This window comes from Myotis brandtii, unplaced genomic scaffold, assembly GCF_000412655.1.
Source record: "Myotis brandtii unplaced genomic scaffold, ASM41265v1 scaffold1257, whole genome shotgun sequence".
Taxonomy (NCBI): Eukaryota; Metazoa; Chordata; class Mammalia; order Chiroptera; family Vespertilionidae; genus Myotis; species Myotis brandtii.
Window position 1 is genome coordinate 44,682 of NW_005354414.1, and position 9,132 is coordinate 53,813.

Sequence of the window (9,132 nt, forward strand, 5' to 3'; positions counted from 1 at the left end):
TTCTAGTTGTAGAATTTCCACTCAGCCAGCCTTCCTGTGGTTCTGGATGATGTCTGTTTTGTCTTTTAGTTGTATTTTTGAAGTGGTTGTGCGAGGCAGCAATTTCCGGTGTTTACCTATGCCGCCATCTTGGTTTCTCTCTATTGTGGTGTCTCTTTATATTTTTCATTACAGAACTTCTTTTCAGCTAGTCTACAGATGGTTCTTGATGGTTGTTTTATAACAGTGATGGCGAACCTTTTGAGCTCAGCATGTCAGCATTTTGAAAAACTCTAACTTAACTCTGGTGCCATGTCACATATAGAAATTTTTTGATATTTGCAACCATAGTAAAACAAAGATGTATATTTTTGATATTTGTTTTATATATTTAAATGCCATTTAACAAAGAAAAATCAACCCATAAAATGAGTTCGCGTGTCACCTCAGACATGCATGTCATAGGTTCACCATCACTGTTCTATAATTTAGTTGTAAATTTAATATGGTCCTGGAGGAGATGAGCACTGTAGTTACCTACTTCACCATCTTGACCGCAAGTAAGACAGCTTCTTCCAAGGGGATCACAGTTGGACCTTCCTTTCTAACAACTTCTCTCCTTTGGGTTTCTCCACATTTCAATGCCAGGAAACCATAGCCATGAAGAAGGAGTATTTCTTGCTGCAGAATGAAGAGGTATCTGGCAAATATTGCCAGGCTCAGCTTAAGCAGCTTTCAGAGCTTTTGATGGAAAATATTTCAAGAGGAACTTTCTCTGTGCCTGATGGATACAAGCCCTACTTAGAAGCAATGGACAAGCTTGAACAGTCCTATAACATGGTGCCCAGGAAAGGAGTGAAGGTGAGATATAAAAAGAGGGGAGAAGGATAGGGTATTGGGGTCAGAGGGTCTTTGTGGATGCTTTTTAAAAAATCTAAGACCACACTACATCATTTATGGAGAAAGAGCAAAGCATGGCAAGACCTACATTTTTGTCTTTTATATCCATAACTAGAGGCCCTGTGCACAAAAATTTGTGCACTCCGGTGGGAGAGGGAGAGAGGTCCCTCAGCCCGGCCTGCGCCCATTCACAGTCCAGGACCCCTTGGGGGATGTCCACCTGTCGACTTAGGCCCACTCCCCGGAGGATCAGGCCTAAGCTTGCAGTCAGAAATCCTTCTGGCAGCCAGGGAGCCTTCAGGGGATGTCTGACTAAAGGCTTAGGCCCCCAAGGGATCAGGTCTAAACCATTAGTTGAAGATTCTTAGTGCTGCCACAGAGGTGGGAGAGGCTCCTGCCACCACCACTGCGCTGGCCAGCCATGAGCCAGCGTCTGGCTGAGTGGCACTCCCCATATGGAAGTGCACTGACCACTAGGGGGCAGCTCCTGCATTGAGTGTCTGCCCCCTGGTGGCCAGTGCTCATCATAGCAACTGGTCATTCTGCTGTTCAGTCAATGTGCATATTATCCTTTTATTATTATTATATAGGATGTCCCTATTTCCCCCCTTTTGCCCCCTCTACCCAGCTCTTGCCCCCCACTTCTCTCTGGCCATCACCATACTGTTGTCTGTGTCCATGGGTTGTGCATATATTTTCTTTGGCTAATCCCTTCTTTAAATTCACTTCTTTAAATTTTTATTTTCAGATAAGTGCTTATAACTGCACTATTATATATTTTCTATTATATCATTTAGAATCAAGATATTTTTAATTGAACCCTTGTAAATTTTAGCACAATTTAATAAATTATGCTAGAAGCAATTAGGAGATTTTTCATGTAATGCAGATACATTTCAATTAATATTTTATTAATTTTTAATTTTTTGGGAGAAGGATAGTGTATTGGGGTCAGAGGGTCTTGTGGATGCTTTTTTAAAATCTAAAACCACACCGCACCATTTATGGGAAAAAAGCAAAGCATGGCAAGACCTACATTTTTCTCTTTTCTATCCATAATAAGTTAGAGGCTTTTACATAAACCAGAAATATTTCTTCCTAAATATGGGATTTATTATTATCCAAAGTCTAGATGAAATAGAACATTTGTTTTATTTAATAAACAGTGTAATAGTTTTGTGATAAGTATAGAAGATATATACTTAAAGAAACAACATTCTCAAAAAGCTTATGACCTTACTGAAAAGGGACATATAAATATTCAATTGGATATGATGGGATATTGTCATCATACAAGTATACACTGATAGTGATGCTGCTGCTGATGATGATGATGATAATGATAGTGATGCCTAACATATATTGAGCACTCACTTTCTACTACACGTATCATCTTAGGTGCTGTGTTTGGATTATCAATTTATTAGAATAATATCATCTCCATTATACACTTAAGGAATGAGATGCACTGAGAAGCTAACAAATTACCTACAAGCAGGCAGACAGCAAGTGGTAGAGCTGGTAGAGCAGGTCTGTGTACCTGGCAGCCATTCAAATCTCAGAAGGAAGTTTAGCAAAGCTTCCTGGAAGAGGAGGGAGAAGCTACAAGTTGAAGTATCAATACATGCTACCTGAGTAAAGAAAGGGCAGCTGAGCATCCAGTCAGAAGAAAAAAAATGTGCAGAGATTGCAAACAATGCAGGATGAGTGTAGAACTGTACATAAGCCTGGATGTCTGTAACCTGGGGTGATGGTGGCTGCCATATTAGGATAGGAAGCTGAAGAGATAGGAAAGAGGTTGCTATTGAGGGTTTTATTCTAACTAAAGAGGTTTGATTTTTTTAATGGTTTTTTTTTTTAATTTAAGAGAGAGAGAGACATCAGTTGGTTGCCTCCCACACATGCACGAACTGGGAATAGAACCCACAACCTGGGTATGTGTCCTGACTGGGAATCAATCCCACAACCATTTGGAGTAAGGGCCAAAGCTCCAAACAACTGAACCACATGGGCCAGGGCTGGGTTTTTTATTGTGACTGTGGAAGAAAGGGAACCACTGTGGGATCCTAAGAATAATGAAGAATTTACAGGGTCAAGTTTGTAGTTTTATTGAACAAGACTCCTTGCTCCTCCTCTTTTTTTTTCAGGCACATGAGGTATTCCAGAACTTTGTACAGTCACAGGCTGAAACAAAGGAATCCATCCTGCAGGCAGACATAGCCCTCACTGCTGGGGAGAAGGCTCTAGCAGGTACAGGACAGGGCTCTGATCACAGAGGGGAGGGGAGGTTCCTGCAACAGGTGTGAGAGCAAAACCCTCCTGAAACAAGGCGCTTCCTGTCCTGTTAAACAAATCAAATGAACTGAAGCTAACCCTGGGTGTTCTGGTAGCTCAATCAGCCAATTACTGCCTTTCCATCACATTCTCCTTATCATTTTAAAGTCCCTTTAGTCTCTGAGCTCAGGAGGGCACAGCTGAGCATAAATTATTTTCTTTCCTCTGTAAAACCCTTGGGGAACAGCTGAGCATGCCAAGAATTGGGAAGCTGAGAAGGAACAGGAGCTGCTAAGACAGAAACAAAAGGAACAGCAGGAAAAAATGTATGCTCAAGATAAAAGCTTCCAGGAACACCTAGTCCAACTGAAGGAGAAGATTAGGAGACAAAGCGAAAGCCACCTGAAGGAGCAGGAAAGAATGCTGGAGCACAAGCAGAAGGTAAGTCCGGGTGCAGTCTGGGCAGTGGACAGAGGACAATCAATAACCTGGGTCCTCGTGAAGGAGAGGACAAAACATTTAACTGAAGTCATAAACCCTGGAGGAAAACCAAAGGCATAAGAGTCAGTGAAATGGCAAATTAATTGGGTCATTCTAAAGCCCTAAGTCTAGGACTCAGCACCTTCTGTGGCGTTAGAGTCTGCAAGGTGCAAATGACATGCTGCAGATGCCTGAACTGGCTCATCGTGCCCCCAAGTGAATAGGACCTTAGTCCTGTAGTCCTTAGGATGTTTGCTACAACCATCAAAGAGACTTCATGTAGATCCATCTGGTATTCTATGCACCCAGAGTAAAATGCATGCTTTGTCCCAACCTGGAGTTGATAACCAGTGTTGTATACAGACTCAGAAATTTCCATTATGTGTTACATGTGTGTAGTCATCCTACATCAGTAGAATCGAGAAATAATTTGAATTGAACCTCCAACCTTCCCAAAGAGCATCCTTAGGGCTGAACAATCCAGCTCCTCCCCACCCTCCCGTGAAGTCACCCTGAGGGACCTTAGAAAGGCATAAAGCATGGATACTCCCACTACGAGGTCCAAATATTTGGAAATTTTTGGTCAAATGTATCAAAGAGCATCTAAGTTAGTAGAAAAATAGAACATGTGCTTAGCTGTTACAGTTGTTAAATACAAAGTGCTGCTAATTGGGATTTTCAAAAGGGAATTCTCTCCTCTTCTACAGATTCAAGAAGAACTACTTATTGAGAGATTTGAAAAGGAATCTGAGAAGATGAGGAAAGAGATAAATCAACTAAAAAAGAGATTCAAGAAACTGAAAACATTGGCCTTCAATATTTATAGAGCTCTTTTTTTATGGCAGCCAGTACACTACTCGAGCACTCCCTTGTCCAATGAAGAAAATAGGCCAATTTTCTTTTTCAGATAGGCTGAGAATGTTTAGCAAAGATATTATAAAAGGCTCCTTATGTTAAAATAGCATAACACTGTGGCCCATTTTATTAGTATGAGTACTGTGGTAGTCTTGCCCAAGAAAAGTTTAAAAATAAAGAGTGATTACCAAAAAATACCAGGGACTGATGTACAAAACAAAACAAAAAAAACAAGCTCACTTTTGATTGAATTAATTAATTTAAAGAAATGAAAAACAAGTTAGAAGATGATTTATTCATATTAAAGCCGGGGTATTGTCAAGGGCGGGGGAAAAAAGGACACATATGTAATACCCTTTGTAATGCTTTAAGCAATAAAAATAAATAAAATAAAATAAAATAAAATAAAATAAATAAAGTGTTTTATTGAGGCCCCACAGATACCAGGAGAAACGCAGAGATGCAATCTTTTTGGATATTACAGGTATTTTGTTCCAAAATTCACATCATGGCCTTTGAAAAGTAAAAGCATCTGAGCATTTTTTGGTCAAAGAGAGAAAAGGCATTTTACAGAGTAAATTTGACAAGAACAACAATCTAGTGCAATACTGTTTTCGTGCTCCTGTTTCTCCTTTGTTCAGGGCTGTATAATTTAGTCTTGCAATTACTTGGCCAAGCAGACATTAGACAGCGGAACATAAGCGTTGCTGTGCAACTAAAACATGCTTAGTTACTCTGTAGGTCATGGTAATAAAGGAGAGAAGCCTTATTAAGGGATGTCATCCCCTCTGGCATGATAGGGACCAACATTAAATTAAAATACAAGTGCTGTTGCCATCATATCATAGAAATTCTTTAAGGAAAATCCAGCTAATGTTTGTTTCTATTCAAGAATCATTTGCGTGCTTGAAATTGTCAGCATATTGATTTTTAAATGCATTAGCCAAATCAGTGGCCATAATCAATAATATTGAAACTTGCCATTTATAGGGGTCCTTTTTAGCTAATGGGTTTCATCCTAGATCAGTTTGGTGTCATCAGTGCCTGTATTAAAAAAAACTTGATTCCTTACCTTACTACGTCAAAACTAAATTCTGGCCAGCGTACAAGGGTGTACCTGGACCACAGAGGCTGACCCCTAACATGCATGATTCCTCCCCAGAGCAGACACTGTCGCTGGCCTCCTGTTTCCATGTTTTGCTGTGCTTACAATGGCCAGCACCTGCAGCTCTACTTTGGAAGGCTGCCGTTGGGCCATGGGAGCCGTCCGCACACATTTGTAGAGCCAGAACCAGTGACCGTCCAGCAGGGCACTGTCTCTGTTACTACCTCGTGAGCTCATCTACTTGATCATCTTCATCATTGTATATTTGGCTCCTACCACATACACACCAGGTGTTCAAAAAATAGAGATGATTCTATGAGCTGCCATCCAACAGTGCCTCAACTAACATTTTCTTACTATATTCACTGCTCTCTACATTCTCAAAATAAAGGACACAGTTTTAGGAACTAGTGAAGTATGGACTTAATGAGGCAGAAAGTATATGCACAACCGTCTGAACTTGCTGCCCTGCTCTCTCTGAGGAATGGGACCCTCCATGTGCTCTGGGTTCTTCAAGCTTCTCTCCCATGACAATTACCCAGCAATGAGGTCACCACCTTTGACTCAAAGTGCAGTTATGACATTTAAAATAGTAAAGAAAGAGGCAGTATTTTGTATTCTTATTTGCACCACAGCTCTTCTGTGCCTTTAAGGTGCTTCTGTTGAAACAAAATTATGCTTTTGCTATGAAGATCAATTTCTCATTGAATATGATGCCCACAGCTGATGATGCAACTAGAGTCAGCATGCAAACATACACAGCACAGTGTTTGTCCTGCATTATTTTAAATTTAACTACATCCTGGATAAAATAATTTTCTCTGGCTCCAAACTTCTATTCTCCTGAGCCTTGTCTCCTTATTTGCTCTCCAGGATAAAACACTTTTAGTGGACATTGCAACTTTATCAATTGCCCTTGCTTTCTGTCCACACCAAGGAAACTAGTAAAATTTCTTATTTCAAGCCTCCTTTCCCATCTGTTATACCTTAATATAATAACTCATCTGTGCACATTGGCACATTAATATATGAGAGACTTTATATGTCATCATTGATTACTAAATACTTGTCTAAAATAATGAATGAACAATAAATGACAATACACAATATGTAACAGAAAATGTTTCCTGATAAATAACTTTTGTGTTTTAAAAGATAAGCTACTTTACTTAATGTATTTATTTTTCTATTCCAAATTTCCACTTATAAGGACACCAGTAGTATTGGATTTGGGTCCACCCTACTGACCTTGTTTTAATGTGATTATCTCTGTAAAGATGCTATCTCCAAAAAAGATCATATTCTGAGATATTGGGGGTTAAGGATGTCAGCATATGAGTTTGGGAGGGTATACAATTCAACCCATAACACTACCCAAGGTCACACATCTAGGAAGTAGGATAAGCAGGATTTGATCCTAGGTCTGGAATGCTGGAGTCCATAGCATCACCTTATCATATGATGGAGAGAGAGAAAAAGAGAGGAGGTAGGGGAGAGGAGAGGAGAGAGATGAATCCTAGTGGCCACTCTCCGTGTGTCACAATCATTAAAGAGGTTCACAATACACAGAAAAGTAGAAAATAAATACAATGACATCAATGAATTAGAAATGCTGTTAATATCAGAGTACATAATGTTCAAGACTCTGATCTGTTTGTTGTTCACATAAATAGACCAATTTTATGCCTATCACACATTAAATTATTCTCAAGAAACATGTCCAAATCTATCTATAGACAGTAGCTTTGTTCATCTGCAAAGGTGTTTAGAGTATAGGCAGAAAATTCATGTTTTCATGTTAATGGTGAATTAAAAGTCTCATCAACAAAGAAATTCCTCTCCATAGCAATGTAAAAAAGAAAGAAGTCTCTTTTACCACTGAGTAAACAATACTGAGTATGTCCCTATAGCTAGACTGAAAGTGTCTAGAAAGTTAGATAAAATTTCACATTATTTACAGATTGAAACGAAATTTTAGGGGTGAAAAAGACAGGTTTTAGGAAATTTTAGAAATTAAGGGGACCATGGAAGAAACACAGGGCTGCAGAGCAGCAGAAGGTATATTTCCATAGAATGAGGGAGCTGGAAACTGCAAAAGGTCCAATATTTACAAAATAAAGGGAAAGAAGCCCTTCATCCAGAAGTAGTGGAAGAAACCACAAAGGGAATAGAAAAACAAGGAAGGGGAGATGGGGGAGAAAAACCTCACAGGTCCCATCTGAGGTTGGACCTTTGAGCTCAGGAGTTACTATAGTAACCAGTCTAAAATAGTGACCAATCAGAGGGGATATCAAGGCACAAAGATCTACAGCCTTTATAAGCTGTAGGGAAAGGAACTCAGTGTAACTCTTCCCCATCCCCTCCTGTTAGTCTGTACTTGTTCTTTTTTTTTTCTTGCATAATTTTATTTTAAATTCTTTATTAGTTAAGGTATTACAAATGTGTCCTCATCCCCCCCATTAAACCCCCATTCTCCCCTCCCACACACCGACTCATGCTCTCATCCCCCTGTTGTCCATGTCCATTGGTTTGGCTTATATGCGTGCATACAAGTCCTTTGGTTGATCTCTTCCCCTTGCCCCCTCCTTCCCCTACTTTCCCTCTGGGGATTAATAGTCTGATCACTGTTTCTCTGTCTTTGGATCTATCCCTGTTCATCAGTCTATGTTGTTCTCTATATTCCACAAATGAGTGAGATCATGTGGTATTTCTCTTTCTCTGACTGGCTTATTTCACTTAGCATAATGCTCTCCAGTTCCATGGGGATGTGCAAGAGGCAGCTGATCGATGTTCCTCTCTCATCGATGTTTCTAACTCTCTATCTCTCTCCCTTCCTCTCTGTAAAAAATCAATAAAATATATTAAAAAAAAAAAAGAAATTCCTCTCCATAGCAATGTAAAAAGAAAGAAATCGCTTTTACTACTGAGTAAACAATACTGAGTATGTCACTATAGCTAGACTGAAAGTGTCTAGAAAGTTAGATAAAATTTCACATTATTTACATATTGAAACAGGAATTTTTAGGGGTGAAAAAGACAGGTTTTAGGAAATTTTAGAAATTAAGGGGACTATGGAAGAAACACAGGGCTGCAGAGCAGCAGAAGGTATATTTCCATAGAATGAGGGAGCTGGAAACAGCAAAAGGTCCATATTTACAAAATAAAGAGAAAGAAGCCCTTCATCCCAAAGGAGAAGAAGAAACCCCAAAGGGAATAGGAAAACAAGGAAGGGGGGATGGGGGGGGGGAACCTCACAGGTCCCATCTGAGGTTGGACCTTTGAGCTCAGGAGTTACTATAGTAACCAGTCCAAGGGAATAGTGACCAATCAGAGGGGATATCAAGGCACAAAGATCTACAACCTTTATAAGCTGTAGAGAAAGGAACTCAGTGGGACTCTTCCCCATCCCCTCCTGGGAGTCTGTACTTGTTCTTTAATAAATGTCCACCGTGGCTATACCACCTTCTGTCTGTGGATTCATTATTCAACTCTGGGATATCCTGTCCAGTCCAAAAATTCTGCTTCAGCCCTAGCTGGTT

General features: G+C 39.8%; 1 pseudogene; it reads left to right on the forward strand.

The window, feature by feature from the left end:
* LOC102246700 overlaps window positions 1-4,561 on the forward strand; it is a 20,353-nt pseudogene extending 15,792 nt beyond the window's left edge.
* The last annotated feature ends 4,571 nt before the right edge of the window (window positions 4,562-9,132 follow it).